This window comes from Pantherophis guttatus, chromosome 3, assembly GCF_059756535.1.
Source record: "Pantherophis guttatus breed Tessera chromosome 3, ASM5975653v1, whole genome shotgun sequence".
Lineage (NCBI taxonomy): Eukaryota > Metazoa > Chordata > Lepidosauria > Squamata > Colubridae > Pantherophis > Pantherophis guttatus.
Window position 1 is genome coordinate 150,455,748 of NC_142065.1, and position 19,714 is coordinate 150,475,461.

Genomic DNA, 19,714 nt, shown 5'->3' on the forward strand with positions numbered 1-19,714 from the left:
TAAGAGGGCCAGCGCGGGCCACATGTGAATTGAGGGAGAGGGTTGCTGCAGTGTGGCGCAACCGATAGGAATGGAAGGAGGCCAGGGAAGGAGGGTGTGTGTGTCGGTGAGCATAGGAAGGCCTAGAAAGGAGAGAGTGTGTGAATACAAGGAGGCCTAAGAAAGAGAGCATCGGTTACATGTGTATGTGCAAGCACAGAGGGGCCCAGGGAAGGAAGGCACTGGTGGGTGCAAGTACAGAGATACCCAGGGGAAGTAGGCATTGGTGAGTGGGTGTGCAAACAAAGGGGAAAAGGAGGGTATAGTGTATACATGCAAGTGAAGGGAGAAAAAAGGCCAAAATGGGATGTGGGAGACTTATCTGAGCCAACTTCCTATTGACTTTGCTTGTGGGAAGCCAGCAGGGAAGGCTGCAAATAACAATTCATGACTGCAGGATACTGCAACTGATCATAAGTGAAAGTTGGTTGCCAAGATCCCAAATATTGTTCATGTGATTGCAGGAAAACTGCAACAGTTGGAACTTAAAGGACCAAATGTAAGTGCTTTCGTTTGGTGCCATTGGAACTTCAAATGATTGCTAAACGAATCATTGTAACTTGAGGAATATCTGTAATCTGTTTTTAAACAAATGTGGGGAAAATATAGAACTCTTGAATTGGTTAATCCAGTATTTTTGTGCTATATTTATGTTTGTTTGTTAATCTGCAATTTTGCTCAGTTTCCTCATCATCACCTTTTAAGAAGTTTAATCTAAAATAAATATTTCCTTTAAAATACTCATATGCTTGCTCCTGCGGGCTAATTAAATTGTCCATTGGACAGTTTTAAATTAACCATTGGACTCATGGTTAAGAGAGGTGATCGATGACTCCTTGATGTGGGATGTGTACAGCCATGATAAGAAAGGATTTCATGTCCAAGCAATAGTGAGAATGTGTGAGAGTGATCTTGCTTAAATCAACCAGGCTGGGCATCTTTTCGCAGATGCTACTTGGTTAATCAGATGGGACAGTCTCTGCCACACACCATTTGCAGCCTGAGAAAGTGCCATTTTCTAGGACCAGAAAGAATTGCTGCCAATTGTTTCTGCTTTTCATGAAGCAGTCCCCTGCAGTTCTTCCTTAACAGTTCCTGTGATTCCTCAGTCTTTCCATTGGTCCTGGATCTGAAGAAGCAATAATCTCTTTTTTGTTAACAGAAGACTTTCGGGGAACAATCCTGACCATGGCGTCTTTCTAGGCCATCTGAAGGGTTGGAACTTGAGAGCACTTTTTTTTCTCTTCCTATTGGGCCAATTTTAGGGTGTGTCAAAATTTTCAACTTTCAATTTCCAAATATTAGGGGTGCTCAAAAGTTGTGACGTGCCTTGGTGATTGTAAAGATATTTTGGTTACTTTAATATAATTTAGATGTGCTTGGTAAGTAACTACATAAATATCATCACTTTTTAACATTTTGTTTGTTTCATTTGGGCCATCAACAAACGATGATTTTGGGGACAAGAACAGTCAGTGGGTCATTGTGTTTAGTGGCACAACTGGCATTTTCTACTGGGTCAGATTTGTCTTCCATGTAGTAACTCTGCTATAGACAGAGATCTAATGTACCTAATGGGTGGACAATGATGATAATTTGTATGTGTTTAGGACCTGATAGTTATATTTTGCTGTGATTCCATGCTAAATTATGAATTCTCTGAACAAATTTATCGTACATTACTTTTTGTTTTCCTTTGTGAATACCTTATGGTCATTTCCTCCCTCTTTATGAGAGCTCATAAGAAAATAAGCAGAGATAAACTGATCCCACAAATGCATTGTGATCTATTATTTTTATATCTAACAGTTTTTTTTCTATTTATGTTATAACCTAGTCAATGAATGCAAAGGAATAGAATGCATTAATTAATCTTATAATCTCATAGACAGAAACTTGAGAAAGAGAATGAAGAAGACATATATTATTTATAGCTTCCGTTTAATTTTAAGTGTTCAGCTTGATTCCCAAATATTTGTTTGATGCATTTTCATCCTCAGACGGGATGACTCTGTCATTTGGCAGTTTGAGGCAATTGCCTCAGGCTCAGATGCTGGGAGATGGCAGCAACTGTGGAAAGAGAAAGCTGAGGGCAGCATCTGTCTTGCACATTCAGCTATCTTGTTTTCTTCAAGTTCAGTGACAGGTGTTGTCCTATCCCAACTGTGAAAAAAGGGTTAGTCATCAGTCCAATTATAAAATTAGGTAAATACCAGTTCACTTGCACTGGAGGCATCCCAATGTCTTCAAGAGGCCCTGTGTCAGACCTACCCCACTCTGTTCCCTTAGAAAAGGAAAACTCTCAACTCCATTTGGTTGAAGTGAAAAGTACTTTTACTAAGAGATGCTCATTGCAATAAAGCCAGGCTATGCTCCTTGGTTCCCTATTCCTCCCCCACATGATCAGTCCATCTTTAGCCAATCCGACATTGCCGAGATGTTTTGGGAAACACTGAGGTATTGAGGCTGGTGAAATTCCACTCTCAGGCAAACGGCCTTGATGCGTGGCATGGACCGGATTCCAAAATATTCTGCTCTCGTTCCCTCCTCCCTAATCCCACCATAGGCACATATTTATTGCCCATGTGTTACCCCTCCCTTCCCCAGTGCTTTGATGGCAGGTTGCCAGCAAGGTGCCAAGCCGAAGATAGTGGACCTGACATCCTTTTTTTCCAACACATTGGTACTTTAATAGAGAAGTCGAAGAATGTCAACATCATTGTGGGCCTAACAGCAGAACAATGCTGAAAAGGAAATTATTCTTACTGTTTGCCAATATCTATAGAAGATATTATCCAATGTCTGGTAAAAATGGAAAAGACAGTAGTATTTATATCTTTATATTTTTCATCAAACTGAACGTTTACTAATGGGTCAACAGCAATAAATATTGATATCCACTAAAGTACAGGGCTCTTTTAGAGACTACTTGCAGTTACGAAAGTGGTGAAAAAGTAACTATGATCAACCTTCACATATACTATCCCCATAGATCTGTAAAGGAAAGCTGAAATGATCATAAGTACAGTCACGTTTTCATATAGCTTGGCTTAACAACTGAGTTGCCAGTCCCAATTGTGATTGCTAAACAAAGACTATCTGTAAAGGTTTGAGGAAAGCTTTAGAAACATTACATCTGTGCAATGGTTAACACAGACTTCTCTAAACTAGTACTTCCCAAATGTGTTGGTTGTACTCAGCCTAGAATAATTATTCCTGAAAGCTCTTTCTTTCCCAAAGAATAGTTTGGTCTGATTGTTTTGGTACTGTATGTTTCACAGAAAGTAGCATTTGGAACTTCTTTGGATAGGGAGAGTACAGGAGATCGCCTACTTGTGCTCTGGATGGTGGAGACGCTGTGTCTAAAAGTTGTTTTGAAAGAGGAACATGTTCTACCTGAAAGATTAAGACTGGGTTGAAAGATTTACAAATGAAAGGCTATGGATATGACATGGGAAAAGTGTTACACTGGACGTACAAAAGAAACCGACATACTTAATTATTAAATTAAAAGAGACATGCAAACAATAAACCAAGAGAGTCATCTGGATAATTTTCCTATATTGGATTTACAAAAGAGGCTTACTAATGTTTCAAAGAATCTTGTATAACATTGTAAATGTTACAACACATTTATTTTTTCTGTTGTATTTTTTCTTTCTTCTCTTTTTAAATCAGGTTTTATATATTGTTCTCTTTTTTTTGAGAATGCATGTATCTGCATTATAATTATTTTTCTGTTAGTATTTTAGAAGTAATACAAATAAAAAAGATTAAGATTGTTAGTAGTAAAAGAAAGAAATACAAAGTTGGTTTATTTGATCAAAGTTAAAATAGATATGTTGTTATTTCTGGTAACCCTTAATAGACTTTTGCTGGCATCAGGACTGAAATAATGTTTTATGGATTTGTTTATAGATTAGAGATGAAATACGGAAGAAGTCATTTGCTAGATTTAAAGAGAAGTTATTAAAATTATACTTGAAATGAAGATGGAAAGTCCTTTATATATTTGTTTTAGTTCTCTTTACAGTATTCTTATTTTCTTTTCTATTTTACTATTTGTCACTTGTTTTCTTTCTTTTCTGTACCTTTAGCTCTTCCTTTTTATTCTATCTTTTTTTCAGTTTGCATTAGTTTTTACTGCTGTAAATTATAATCTTTAATAAAATTACCAGAAAAGAAACATCTGATTAGCAGGCCAGTTTTGCAGAGATACCTCACTTAGGGTATCAGCAGATCAGAATGATTTTTTTCCTTATTTCTGTGATACTTTATTTTATTTTTATGATCCTTTCCCCCCCCCAATAAATTGGAGATTCTGCTGATTCTAGTATGAGGAAGTTTGGCCGGATTAATCTATTGTGCCAATGCAATGTGGGAACATTCAACTGAATCAAAACGAAAGAAAACAACACTATATGAAGTAGTCCAGAGAGAATGAATACAAGTTTAAACCAAAATTTTACATACGTCAAAATGTGTGATTTGGATTACAGTCTTTTCTACTTGCCTGCTTCAAAAAACAAACAAACAAACAAAAAAAAACAACCACAACCCTTTCCCCTTTTTTGTGGAATATCACATTTGTTCTTGAGATAGGAAAAAGGAAGGAGCTACTTCAAAGGCAATTTCACCTGTGCTCATTTTCAAATATTTGTTTCAGCATAGGTAGGAATGTGTTTAATCTTGTTCTTTTCTGGCAGGCTACTTTGTAAAACCTGTCTGAGTAGTTTCCCCCCACCTTTCCTTCAACTAAACTTATTCAATTACATCCAGCTTTACAAATAACACGGTAGCAAGTAGCAGTTTACAGTTGGCACTGGGGAAATCCAGTTTCAAGTCATGAAGCTCACAGGGTGACTTTGGGCTAGGCACATTCAGCCTGCTACACAAGATTGTTGTGGTGGGAAAAATGAGGAAGTGCATTGTGAGGTATCCTCAGTTCTTGAAAGAAAGGTGGGCTATGCATCTGTTGGTTCTTCACCAGAAATGTAAACATTATATGTAACTTTCAAGAACTGAGGATTATAACAAGCAAAATCACAGCACCTTCTGATGATAGAAAAGTGGCATTTTAAAAGAAATTCACTATTATTGCACCTAAAACAGCAGCAGAAATAAATTGTAAGCACAAAAATGAGAAAAATTGCCCTGCTTCATGTTCAACTAGTTGGGTACCCGTGCTTCGCTACAAAACTATATGATGAGGCTTGATAAATCTACACTTACAGCTTGAAAATTAATGAGTAGTTACGATTGGCCTCTCCTCTCCCCTTCTCTCCCTCAGCCTTGCCCCACAGAAGCCTCCCTTATCCTATCACCTTCTCTCCCTCAGGCTTTCTAGCCCCTTCTCTCCCTCAGGCTTTCTAGCCCCTTCTCTCCCTCAGGCTTGCCCCACAGAAGCCTGTCCTATACTATCCCGTTCTCTCCAGAGTTATTTTCAAGTTGGGAGGGGGAGTAGAAAGTCTAACTAATTAGCATCAGAGTGTGTTATAATAATATAGGAAATACTAATGCTCTGATGGTCATTTCGAAAAATCCTTTCTTAGTGAGTACCTAGAAGCCAAGAGGAACATACGTGCCAAATTTCAAGTTTGTAGGCTCTACGGTTCTGGAGATTTCATGATTACGGCATGAGTGGTTTTCGCTTTTATATATATAGATTCTACTACAGCTGCTGTTGGGGTATAGTCTGTAACATACCACAAAAATATGGTGTGACACTTGCACAATCCAAAATTGCCTGTCCTGCACTTAAGCCATGAATCACAATTTACTAATTCCCGTAGCTGTGTTTTGGTGACAGTTACCAAAAACGCACAAAGCAATTGCTTGGTGCATGTACCATTAGTTGTTGACCACAGTTTTTGTATGTTATTTCCTAGGTAACTGCAAACTTTCTCATTTTATGCTCCTTGTGACTCGTGCTTGGTAGAGCAATCTAGTAACCCCCACTGATTACTGGATTTCTTCATGTTTTGGTTTCAAAAATATTTACACAGACTTTCCTAAGAGAATAATATCTGCAACCCCTTCACTTTTTTTGCCCAGCAAAGTAGCCTGTTTAATTACAGACACTTGTATAAACTGTTCCTAACATATATTTATTCAGTGAAAATAATAAATTCAAAAAGCAGGAAAATATGCTTCTTTTGCTTTTTATGTGACCAAATACAAACGTGTAAATTCTACAAATAGATTTCTATAAATAAATACAATCTCCAATTCAAGGTGTTAGTTATTATTTTATGGCATGGGTCCAAGTTACCTGAGGAACCGTCTCACCCTAATGGGATTGGCCTGTCCCATGTGCACAGGCAGAAGGGGCATGCTGTGGACCCCATCGGCCAAGCAATTTCAGCTGGCAGTGTCCAAGAAAAGCCTTTCCTGCCACAGCACCTGTCCTCTGGAACATCATATCCTTCGGGTGAGATCTGCTCCCATCTTCTTGGCCTTCCATAGTAAAGGTCTTAAAACCTGAGTCTGCCAGTTGGCTTGTGGCCCAGGTAGGGGAGTGTCATCCTGGTTACTGGATTAACTAGAAGATCTCGCCTCCACTTTATTATCCTCCTCCCAGCTATTTCTTGTTAATTTTGATATTTTTATTGCTTTACTGTGTTAGTTTGTATAAGAGAAGGTGCAATGGCTCAGAGGTTAAAGATGCTGAACTTCTCCGCTGAAAAGCTGACAGACCGAGTTTGAGATCTGAGTATTGCGCAACGGGGTGAGTTCCGTTATTTGCCTCAGCTCTGGCCCACCTACCAGTTTGAAAGCATACAAATGCGAGTAGATTAATAGGTACCACTTCGGTGGGCAGATGCATTCCTTGCACTTCAGCATATAATCATGTTGGCCGGATGACCAGAGAAATGTCTTTGGACAATGCTGGCTCCCTCAGCTAGGAAATGGAGATGAGCACTGCCCTCTAAAGTTGACACAACTGGAAATGGGAACTTTTCACTTTTCACTTTTTAATGTTTATACTATAGTTTTATTGGATTGTAAGTTGCCCAGAGTTTTGCAACAGTGAAATGGGAGATGAGTAAATTTAATAAGTACATGAATAAATAAGAGCTGTGTGGGTTGAAAGGATTAAAAGTTTTGCTTACTGTCTTTCTCTCACATAGACCATGAAGTTCAGGTTGTAAGAACTGTGGACTGTAACATTCCATCATTAGGAATGGGTACATTCTGCAATTGCACAGCCTACTTCCTTGTAAGAAATAGCCTGGTACAAATCCTTCAGAACATGATAATCAACATGCATTCTGCGGATGGACTGTGTCCTCATAGATGATGAGCTGTTAAGATTGTTGCCTCTGTTCCCGTCGTGATAAGCCATAATTTACTTTGGCTTGTTGGCTAAGGCATAACTGGATGACTTCAAGTATCACTCTGTGCCATAAATCAGTGCTTACAAAGCATTCACATATTACATTAAAGTCAAACCATCCAAAAGTGGGTTTAGGACAACTTGCTCCAGCCAACTCTCCATGGGTCAATTCAATGCAGGATAATTCAAGAGAAGGACAAATGAATTGCAGACACCTTGCCTTGCTTTAGGTTTGAAACCTTCTCAAGTTAGGAGTTCTTAAAGCTAGGGTGAGCTGTAATTCTACTTGTCTCTGTCTTGAATAATCCTACATTGAATGGGTGGCGAGTTGTCCTATGGTGAGTTGGCTGCGATGTCAGCCAGAGCGAGTTGGCCGGGCAACTTGTCCTATTCTGTCCAAAAGCTACACTTAGAACCATAAAAATATCTGTCTACTAATTGTTTCTACAATTTCATTGTAGCAATAGCACATAGACTTATATACTACTTCATAGTGCTTTACAACCCTCTCTAAGCGGTTTACAGAGTCAGCACATTGCCCCCAGCAATCTGGGTCCTCATTTTACCGACCTTGGAAGGATGGAAGGCTGAGTCAACCTTGAGCCTGGTGTGATTCGATCTGCCAAACTGCTGGCAGCAGGTGATCAGCAGAAGTAGCCTGCAGTACTGCACTCTAACCACTGCGCCACGGCAGCTCTGTCCTTACAGCTTCATTTTAGCTGCAAAAGAGGACAGGACTCTTTAAATCAAGGCATGGTGTCCTCTAGAAAGCATCAGTTGAGGACCTATTGATCTAATTTTGTTTCACTATATATTCTTTATATTTTAAATTTGTGCAAATATTACAGTACTTTATATTATAATGACAGTGAAGGGATATTGCTTTTTCTATTTTTCTTTTTCCAGGTCTACTCAGAATAAGATCCCTGTCATATATCAGATAAGCAGGTGAAGGTGCTTTTATCAGGTATATTGCTAATGATGTAGAAAATGGGAAGCTTAGGAGTCTAGGAATGAAGATTCATCACCCTGTTTTTCTAAGCAATGATTTCCTTTTTTCAGTACAGTGCAATGGATTTTTTTTTTGCTGTAATCTATTGGTGATGTCTAGGCCAGATGATGATTGATATTTACTCCAATGCTGTAACCGTTTCAAAAGTGAGCAGAAAATTGACAAAGAAAGCAACCTGAATCAAAATAAAGTGATGGTATCTCAGACCAAAGGAAAGATTGACATTATTTTAGTGCTAGTAAAAATAGAATTCTACCCACTGTTCCAGTTTTGTATCTTTGGGATAACAATGCAGTAGTCAGATAGTGGGTGTGAAATTCCATATTCCAAAGGGATTAATTTTATTAGGCTTTGTTCCAGCTCTGAATTAGAAAGGGGTGCATTTGGTACCATAATAACCAGTTGTACAATAAGAGTCTTAAAAACCCCTCTGTGTACTGAATTTTCAATATGTTTTAAAATGTGTGTGTATATGTTATGGGTTTATCAAATCATACAGGTGGAAATGTCCATTGAGTCTATTCCAGGGGCCTCCAAACTTGGCAACTTTAAGACTTGTGGACTTCAACTCCCAGAATTCCTCAGCCAGTGGTCTGTTCCATTGCTTGGGGTAAGAATCCAAATTAAAAACTGCCACGACAGATACAGCCTCTGCTTAAGCATATCCAGAGAAGGAAACCCATCCCATTCTGGATAATTGTCTTACACGAATCTGCCATCTTATAATTGAAATTCATTAGTCCATGTCCTGTACTCTGTTCAGCTCTTTGAATAATGAGTAATGTACTTCAGCAGCCCCCAACCTTTTGGACACCAGGGGCCGGTTCTGTGGAGAGAGGCTCTTCCACGGACTAGAGGGGGTGTGGTTTTGTATGCTGCCTGTATACTGCAGATGGGGCTTCGCTTGTTTGTGCAGCCCGGTTCCTGGCATGCCATGCAGGGGTGCTATTCACTTACCTTCACTACCGGTTCGCAAATGTGAGCACGCGCCACCTCCACGCATGCACAGGACCTTCTGCCCATGCACAGAGCAGCAAAAATGGGACGTGATGACATCCGGATGGGTGGGTGGAGCCTCCCGCAGCCGCCCCTACCAGTTCTCCTGAACTGGATAGAACCGGCTGAATACCACCACTGATGTCATGTCCCGGTGCCAGTCCAGGGGTTGGGGATCCCAGATGTACTCTATTCTCTTCTCAAAGCTAAAGATCCTCATTTTCTTCAATTTCCTTTTAAGCTTAATTTCTGATTGATGGTAGATCAAACTGTTGAGAAATTAAGGAGGACCAGAATGGATGCACAACTCCCATCCTGGCCTTGCCCCATGTTGTCACTAAGTGTTATCAATGCTGATTTAGCACTGTGCTTCGGATTGAAACGCAGCTAGACAGGATCTGATGAACCATCTTCCTCTATAGGGCCCTCTTAACCTGCAGCCTGACTACCTTCTCAAGAACCTTTTCCAGAAAGGGAAACTTGATTAGAAATTATTCAACACTGTTGGATCCAACAATGGCTTGTTTAGGAAGAGACAAAACCCAGTTGGAACCATCTCACTTAAGGGTCAATTCAACAATGCTTTTTCGAAATGACTTGTCGTCTTCTAATATGTTTGAGGCTGATGGTTTTGAGTGTGAGATCCGTAATCTGGTGAAATTGTGAATAAGAGGACATGTGTCATGTAGAACACAAAGCCTGTTCTAAAAATCCCAAAGGTGCTTTTTCAGGAGGCAACTGGACTTTCTTGTTTTTCTCTTTGAAGACGTTTCGCTTCTCATCCAAGAAGCTTCTTCAGCTCTGACAGGATAGTGGGGAATGGACGGATTTATATTCTTGCAAACAGCTGGTTATTTGCATCCTTTTAAAGGGTCCTTGAAGCACTTGGAGGTTTATCTGTGTCCTCAGGGTCACCTGAGTAGTGCTCCTGGTTCCTGTAATCTGCCATTTTTTTCCTCTGGAAATCCATTCCTACTCCCATACCATTCAAAGGGTGTTCATCCCAAATTATATAGCTAAAAGTCTGTAGAAATTCTCAGTTATCTAGGTCATGGTTGTCCCAAAGGTGCTTTTTCAGGAGGCAACTGGACTTTTTTTTTTTTTTTAAAGATGTTTCGCTTCTCATCCAAGAGCCGAAGAAGCTTCTTGGATGAGAAGCGAAATGTCTTCAAAAGAGAAAAAAAACCAAGAAAGTCCAGTTGCCTCCTGAAAAAGCACCTTTGGGACAGCCATGACCTGGATGACTGAGAATCTCTACTGTTCTAAAATGTTACTTAAGAAAATATCTCTCCAATACCATTTTCAGTACATCAGATAACTGAAATGAAATAATGTGTAAAATATTGTTCTAAAATTACATATATTGTCCAGTTAATTGACATAAAATGGAGAATCTCTCAATTCCAAGACTGGATAGCATCCATCTTCCTGGGAGCTTGTCATTTTTAAGACACACTATGTATCTTGGAGCAGTGAGACTCAATTGATTTTGCTTCTACCTGACCTTTCCCAGCAGGAACTGTGAGAAGAATTAAGTTTTTGGACATTTCAACTTTGTAATAGTTCCTTGAAGCAGTGGCTGCATGATCCTGACTTTGCCAGTCCCTCACTTTTCCAGGTGAAAGGATGAGGAGGGTCATCTAAACCCTTTATACTCAGAAATCTTCTGTGTTTCTATATAGCATACACCATTTCTGTGGTCAGCTTGAACTATGAAAGGGAATAAGCAATCCGGCTTCCTTCTTCCCATGCATTCAACTGGCTCTACAGAGAAGCTACAGTGTTGTCATTGTACCTGTTTAAAGTTCTCTCTCTACTTGGAAATTCTGATTTTTCATGATTTCCTGTCAGATAGAAAAATAGAAATACCTTCTTTGCTAATTTTTAGACACAGTGTTAGTTGTAAAAGGAAGGAGAAAAATCACTCACCTACAAATTCAGTGTAACAGTTCTTAACACACTTTGCTAGATTCTGTAGAAGTAGCTCAAACCTAGTTAACATGGGAAGCATTTAACATTTTGCTTTGTTGTAACCTGTGATTAAATAACAATTACGCTACAATACTACTACATGTGTATTCAGGAAGAATGTCCAATAAACACAGTAGCCTATTATTAAGAAACAATAATAGAATTAGACTGTATAAAATTAAGGCTGGGCTATTTATATACCAATAATAGATTATATAACATTTTGCAGATTTGCATGGTCCGTATTTATATATATAGATGCTTTGGAATTTGCTTGCCAGAAATGATACTATCTGACGTCCGATGTGCAGCAGTTGTAGGTAGTCATTTTACACTGCACTGAAGTTCTGAAAGGCATTCAGTCTTGGCAAATGGATTGTTTGCATAATAAGGAACATCAGACTCATAATCAGAAAAAGAATACCCCCCTTTTTTTTATGGCTTATTGCAGAAATCCAGTTATAAGTGACTTAGAACATGCACTCCATCTTAGTGCAAAGTCATCTGTGCTCCTATTTCTCTTATAGCTTATGCTTCCCCCCCTCCCCCGAAACCAATTGAACAACAACCACTGGTAAATGGCTGGAAAAGTTTAGGGTAGCTTTTGACACTTCTTCAGACTTCCCAGGCAAGGCAAATTTCATGCTGATTCAATGAGGGGAGGAAAGATAGCATTTCAGTTCAGAAATAGGAAAGCCTCATAGGTTTAATATTTCAGGATATGGCACCATTATATATTTTTACACTGATAACATTTACATGTCTGTCTGTCTGTCCCCATCCGACCCTAACCCTAACCCTAACCCTAACCCTAGCCCTAACCCTAACCCTAACCCTATCTATCTATCTATCTATCTATCTATCTATCTATCTATCTATCAATCTAATCTTACATTAGTACCTTCGAGACCATCTTCTGCCACCAATAGCCTCCCACCGACCAGTCCGTTCCCACAGAGAGGGTCTCCTCAGGGTGCCATCAGCCAAGTTATGTCGGCCGGCGACGCCCAGGAGGAGGGCCTTCTCTGTGGGAGCCCCAGCCCTGTGGAATGAACTGCCCCCGGAAATACGCAAGATCTCCGACCTCCGGGTGTTCCGCTGCGCATTGAAGACCTTGTTGTTCCGCCAGGCAGGGCTGTCAATATAATAATTTTAAATTGGGGTATTTTAATTTTTAGAGTTTTAAATCAGCCAAATCTATTTAATTATTTTAATTTTTAATTATTGTTGTGTCTTGTGTTTTTAAACTGGCTGTACACCGCCCTGAGTCCTTCGGGAGAAGGGCGGTATAGAAATAAAATTATTATTATTATTATTATTATTATTATTATTATTATTATTATTTCTTTCTGATCTTTAATTTGGAGGCATACAGTCAAGGAGACATAACATAATGCATCTAGTCCCTACTTTCCCCACAATAATAGTCGTGTGAGGTGGGTTGGGCCGAGAGAAGGTTCCTTGCCAAAGTCACGCAGCCAGATTTCATGTCTAAGGGAGAACTCAAATTCAGTCTCCCAGTTTCTAGTTAGCATCTTAACCACTACTACATCAATCTAATGTTGCTTTTGTGTGTTACATTCAGTGTAGTTCCTCTCCCACGACTAAACTTTGGGGTGCTGTATAAGACAACAGAAAAATGAATTCTGAGCAGCATAACCCATCTCTAAACACATTGGCTGTACCATTAATAGATGTGTATAACGTAAAGAAATTCAGTGGATGCAGCCCTTATGATACACTTTGTTGTGTTTCTGTGTCTCTCACAACAGTTAAAGACCAAGAAGTCTGGAAGAAATAAAAAGCAGCAGCTCTAATCAAAAGCTTATGATGTGTTTGTCTTTGTGTGTATGTGTGTGTGCGTGTGTGCGTCCGCGCGTTCCAAATCAATTGTGATCCAACTCTTTAATTACAGCTCAAACAAAATGTTTTGATAGCTTTCCTGGACTACCCAGTTAGAATTCAGGAAGAATTTGCTCTTAATTAAAATAAAAAAAATAAAAAGGTAAGTTAGGCATCAGCCAGCCTCTGGGAGGGTTAAAAATAATCACCTGCCGTTGAAATGGGATTTGGGAACTAGGAAGTGCTGTGGCTCGTGCTTCCTGTATAAATAAATATAGCTTTCACACAGCTTTTGCATATGTGTGGTGACATGTGCTTTAAGAGATAATGGTAACATGCTTCTAATAGCAGGGAGGAGATTATTTCTTGTAGTGACGAGAGGGAGGGAGATGAGTGCACTTTCAAGTCTATAACGTGTAAAGCTTTCCCATGCAGCAAGGAAGAAGGACGGAAAGGGGGAAATTGTTTTATTTTTTCAGTCTGAGCTCTTGCTGGCTGTGACATGTCTTGGAACTATTGAAATGTGAGTGAAGCTGTTGAAAAGTCCAGCGCCGAAGAGGGAATCCTCCTCTCCGTTTGTAAGGTATGTCAGAAAGATCTGCATTTCTTAAGAGCAAGGACTGTTGATTCAGAGCTGTGTAGGTTTTTTTTTTTCCATTTTCAGATGGGGGAATCTTAAAACAGAAATCATGCTTGCTTAAACTTAAACCGTGGGTAGTGTAATACTAAGAAAACTGAGGCAAAAAAATATTTTTAGACGTTCAGTGCCAGGGTTCAAACTGCAACACAGTTTTGTGCCTGTAAATATATGTGTTTTGTGCATGGGTATCTCTGACAAAAGGACGATTTGATCAGTGCAGCATTTAAAAAGAGTAATTTTATCTGTAGGGAAAATGAAACTCAAATGGCTAAGGTTACAGGCTCATCCATTTGAAATGGAAACTTAAGAATTTATGCAAAAAGATAATATAAAAGGGATGAATGAGAGGGTCTGTCTGAAAACATACTCATTTATTGTGGCTTGTGGATAAAATTGGCAATACAGTTTATCTGTAACTTGTCTGTGAAAAAAATCACCAGTTTGTAAGGGACATTTTATTTGTTCAGTAATTTAGAAAGTACAGTACAGTGGTAGGTAGACTGGCAAATATTGAATAAGTAGTATATGGAGGTCTGTCTTTTAACACAATTACCATTTTCTAAGCAGAAAATGAAATGTGTGTTTACATATTTATAGATCTCTTGGAAACCAAATCCTTGTGTGATGGTCTTGGTACAAAGCAGTTGTTTCTGCTTTGCCTTTGAAATATTATTGTGTGTCACAAAGGAGCTAATAAACCCTCAGAGTTTGAATTTCAGTTAAGTGCTTTGAACTTCTTTTTTTAAAAAATACTTGTGTAAATGCAACATACATTGCTTTACTTCTGGAAACACAGTTTCAGAGACTTCGTACAGCCTATGCTTGTGGAATTTTGATTCTTTCACTTTCATCTTAGCCTTGTTGGGATGACCCAAACCGGATTTATGCACAAGTAAGAGAAATTTAGTATCATACCTGCTGGCATTTTCACAATCTTCAGGCACTAATTGTAACCCTTGCTACCTACCATTTCTGCACAGTATACAATATGTGTGCAGTGTTTACCTTCTTTGGATGAATGTTTGCTTAGATACTGTAATACTGGCAGAAACTGAAGGGCAGAGGCAGGGTTTCAGGCAAGCTCCTCACCCCTTATAACAACCTCACCCACTATTGTACAGAATAACAGAATTGAAAGGAATCCTGGAGGTCTTCTAGTCCCACTCCCTGCTCAAGAAGGAGATGCCAGACAAATGTTTGTCCAATCTCTTCTTAAAAATCTCCAGTGTGGAACACCACAACCTCTGAAGTCAAGCTGTTCCACTGATTAATTGTTCTAACTATCAAGAAATTTCTGCTTAATTCTAGGTTGCTTCTCTCCTTGATTAGTTTCTCGCTGTTGCTTCTTGTTCTGCCTTCAGATGCTTTGGGGAATAGGTTGACCCCCCTCTTCTATGTGGCAACCCCTGAGATATTGGAACACTGCTATCATGTCATCCCCAGTCTTTCATATTTGCTCTTGAAAATCAGCATTGCTCTCAAAGCTTAGTCTATATCCACTTTTCCCCCACAAGCAACCTTACAATATAGTAGGACCAGGACAGGTCTCATTATCTGGCAAATAAGAGGACTGGAGAGGTAAAAACTATAGTATTACAACCACTGGCGCTGGAAACAGGTGAAATGGGTTGATAGACGGACTAGTTCTAGTTGACAGTTCAGTCAGGGTTCATGATATTCTCCCAATAAAACCTTTTCTTGTCTTTTATTCTGCTTTCTGCGTTGAAAGCAGCTGAATGACAATCCCTGGTAAATGGCTGGAAGAGTTTAGTGTGGTTCCTGGCATTTCTTCAGGTTTCCAAGGCAAGCTGAATATTTAAGTTCTATCTGAGAACTCTTTGTAAATATTACTATTAACCTTGGAACTTGGAACTCTCTTCTCCTATCTTCCTCACTCCTTGGAGAGCTGGATGTTTTTGAGCTTTCCTATTAATCCGTTGCTTTCAGTAGAGGTATGCTAATATGAGTAAGTTCCACATTGCATGGTAATGAGCAAAGATAAAATGACAAAGTGAAGTCCCTAATTCAGTCTGCAGACACGCTAAGGACTTTGGAATATTGAGATACGAAGAGCCCAGACTTTTTCTGTTAAATTGTGGCTAATAGCCTGCAATCAGTAAACTTGACTGAGCTCATTTTTATTCAGGTGCAACATTGAAAACTGGATCAGCTCTGCCAAATGTTTTGAATAACAGATGGGGTCTTTCTTCTTCTTCTTCTTCTTCTTCTTCTTCTTCTTCTTCTTCTTCTTCTTCTTTTTGTATGTGATTCAGATCTGTGTTTATTTTGGTAGAGCTAAGGGAAGAAAGCCTGAATTGGAAGAAGACCAAAGCCTGTATGAACTAAGGGAGACATAATTGTTATGGATGAGAATAGAATCATTAAAAGGGGCTAACAAATCCAACACTGCTGAGTGTAGGAATACAAATTAAAGCATTCCCAGCAAATTATTGTCTAGTCTCCACTTCAACACATCCATAACTGACTACAAAAACTCATTTGCCTCTGAATTAGCCAAAAGCAGCCTGGAATTTTCTCAAAGAGGATTTTTTTTCCCAGCCATGGGAATTAGAAATTAACATAGCTGACTTCTCTCAATGTGCTAAGCTAGAATGCTTCATGTTCCTAATTTATTGATTATAAGCAAGAATTCCAGTGCACCCTGCCTTATCACTATCACTTGACTCCTCCTCCAAGTGGGAGGCACTAAATTAATTAGGACTTCAGGTCTTAAAAAACATAATTCTATGGCTCACTTTGGACATTGTCTTCGTTCTCCTTAAGGTTTGGTGAGTAGAAACAACAGTCATTAGCTTACCGAAAAAAGATACAGAGTACCTAACCGTGAGGCAAAGGCAAATATTTTTAAACAATAAATCCAGGAGTAATATGATATTTATTTTATTCTCTGCTGACATTTCTGAACACAAAAGTTTTGGGATCCCCTGTACTTTCAACCTCATTAAGAGACAATTCTGAGTATTGTTCAGTAGTAGGTAAAGGAGCAAAGTTCCAAATGTTGACTTAGTTGTCTGTGCCAAATAACTCTGGGCTCAGAGTTTGCTGTCTTTGTTTTTTTATATAAAAGAGTCTTTCAGGAGGGACTTAATTGATCTTTACTGCACAGTAACAAGAAAGTCTAAAACTAAATTTTAATTTGAAAATGATATGGCCAAGTGTAGTGGTGAAGTTCCTGTCTTGATACACTCATGTATTTGAATGCCGAATCATAAAATGTACAGTATGTGGTTTTCATTAAACTGGCTTAAGCTGTTATACTTCCAAATTCTTTTATGATGAACAATAGGGTAAAATTTCCATTGATATTATGAAAGCAGCCTATAGCTGAGTAGGGTAAGAAATACTATGTGACCAGAAATGGTTTTAAGGTCTAGGTCAAGCTTTAGCAACTTTGGGGCGAAACATATCTTTTCCTACAGGTACAGGACCCCCCTCTTCATTTTCTTGTGAAAATTGGTAAAAAATAAAGTCCGCCCCTGATTTTTAGCGAGAAGCTACATCATCATCCAATTATTCTGCACATTTTGTTTAGTCGATTGCACTCTAATGCTAATGAAAAGGGATGGAATTAGAGTGCTTTGATCCTATAATTTTTCTTTTCTTTTTCTTTGTCTTTAGTTGGTTTATAGTAACTTACCCAGCCCAGTTTCACTGTTAGGGAATTGAATCAGGGTTTTATCATGATGTAGAACAGGACAGTATAAAATTTTGGTGTCATTTGAATAAACGAGCGATTAATCTGCTAGAAAATTAGCACTGGGGGATATTTGTGCCCATACCTCTTTCTCTTTGGGCCCTGCCCACTGCTTGACATTCCGTACAAGACTGAATGTGCCTCTTGGCACAAAGGAGTCCTCCAGTCTCTGCTTTGATAAATTGCTGTTCTTTTGTTCCAGGAGTTTCGGTTCTGTAAATCGGTTAGTGAACCTGAACAGTGCTGTTGACCTTTATCTGGAGACACTAGCATTTATGATATCCACAAGACTTGGCATAGATAATACTACATTCCTTTCCAATACCACAATGCCCTGGCTTCCTTACAAAGATTGTCAAGCTTTGGTCCAGACTGGATGCAATGTTTTTGTTATCTACCTTCGTTTTCCTCCACTTCTGACCACACTAAAGCTAGTGGAAATGCTTCCACGGAATTTTGTGAGAAGAAAATTCAGCTGTAGCAGCAGCCTTGAATGTGGATTCTGGGAGGTCCAGGATCTCTGCTCTTGTTTATGACTGATGCTTGACAAAAACTATGTGGCTCATTGAACTAAGCTTTTTATTTAGTGCAAGGATCTCTGCAGAGGTAGTCCTCCACTTACGACCGCAATCGAACCCAAAATTTGTATTTCTAAGCAAGACAGTCGTTAAGTAAGTTTTGTCCCATTTTATGACCTTTCTTGCCACAGTTGTTAAGTGAGACACTGCAGTTGTTAGGTTAATACCATGGCTGTTAAGGGAATCTAGCTTCCCCATTGACTTTGCTTGTCAGAAGGTCACAAGAGGTGATCATGTGATCCCCCTGGGACACTGCAACCATCATACATATGAACCAATTGCCCAGCATGTGAAATTTGAACACATGGCCATGGGGATGGTGCAGTGGTTGGAAGTGTGAAAAATGATTGTAAGTTCGAACAGTCACTAAATGAATGGTTGCAAAGTCCAAGATTACCTGTACTGTTTTGGAGCTGTTATTGTTACTTATTGGGTCTCGAGGTGACGATGATCACAAAGAGGCATGATGGAATAGTAGCCTTACTGTTATAAGCTTTTTGGTTTTTGTACCCAAGCTTACTCCCACTTATAAATATTGACATTTCAGTATTGGAAAGGTGAGGAATGATATATTGTTTTGTCTCTCTTCCTCTACTGTAGTCATGGGGTTAATGAGGCATTTAGAAATACACAAATATGAGTCATCCATTAAGAAGATTGCTCTTCCTGGGAAGAGGCGGCAGAATGTTGCTTGAGTATATGGACAATGTATTATTCCCACTTTAGGTAGAAGTCAGTGACTTGAGACTGCTTTCGTATCCTATGCCTGCTCTTTTGAATTTAATTTAACGGTCTTTATGTATAGCTGCTCAGCTCCTGTCAGGCTAATATAATTTAGTTTCCTTGAATGGAGCAAAACAATGTAAGACCATCTATAAAACTTGCCATTATTTGATTGCCTTGAAGATGTAGTTACAATTGTATGTTTATATTGTATTTAATTTGAAACCGAATTCATTTATTTTATTAACCTACATAATTCTGGTCCATAAGTGTAATAAAGAACCATACAGGTAGTCCACAATTGAGCCCAAAATTTCTATTGCTATATATGTGAAATTTGTTTTTGTTTTTTTATTTTATTTAAATTTTTATACCGCCCTTCTCCCGAAGGACTCAGGGCGGTGAACAGCCAGGGTTAAAATACATGCAGTATAAAAAATTAAAATAATTTAAAAATAATTAAATCCAATTTGGCTTTCCGATTTTAAAACCCCTTACCCATAAAATTAATCAATTAAAATTTTAAGCCAGCCTGGCTCGCTGAAACAAGAAAGTCTTCAGAGCCCGGCGGAAAGTACGGAGGTTTTGCCCCATTTTGAGTTTTCTTGCCACATTTGTTAAGTGAATCAGTGCAGTTGTTAAATTAGTAACTAGTGCTAATTTGTGAAGGGAATGCGGTTTCCCCCGTTGACTTTGCTTGTCAGAAGGTCACAAAAGGGGATCACATGACTCTGGGACACTGCAACCGTCATAAAATGTGAGTCAGTTGCAAGCATCCAAATGTAAATCAGGTGACCATGGGGATGCTGCAACGGTCATAAGTGTGAAAAATGGTCATAAGTCATTTTTTTCAGTGCCATTG

At 39.0% G+C, this 19,714-nt stretch overlaps 1 protein-coding gene across 2 annotated transcripts in view; it reads left to right on the forward strand.

The window, feature by feature from the left end:
- Positions 1-19,714, forward strand: part of RNF144B (ring finger protein 144B) — a 70,369-nt gene that overhangs the window by 4,253 nt on the left and 46,402 nt on the right. The window contains exon 1 of one of the 2 annotated variants that reach the window (XM_034429242.3): positions 13,394-13,779. The exons of the other annotated variant lie outside the window; for it this stretch is intronic. The gene's annotated coding sequence lies outside the window, so the exon portion shown is untranslated. Of the gene's footprint in view, positions 1-13,393; positions 13,780-19,714 lie in introns of those variants that run through there. 2 annotated transcript variants of the gene reach the window in all.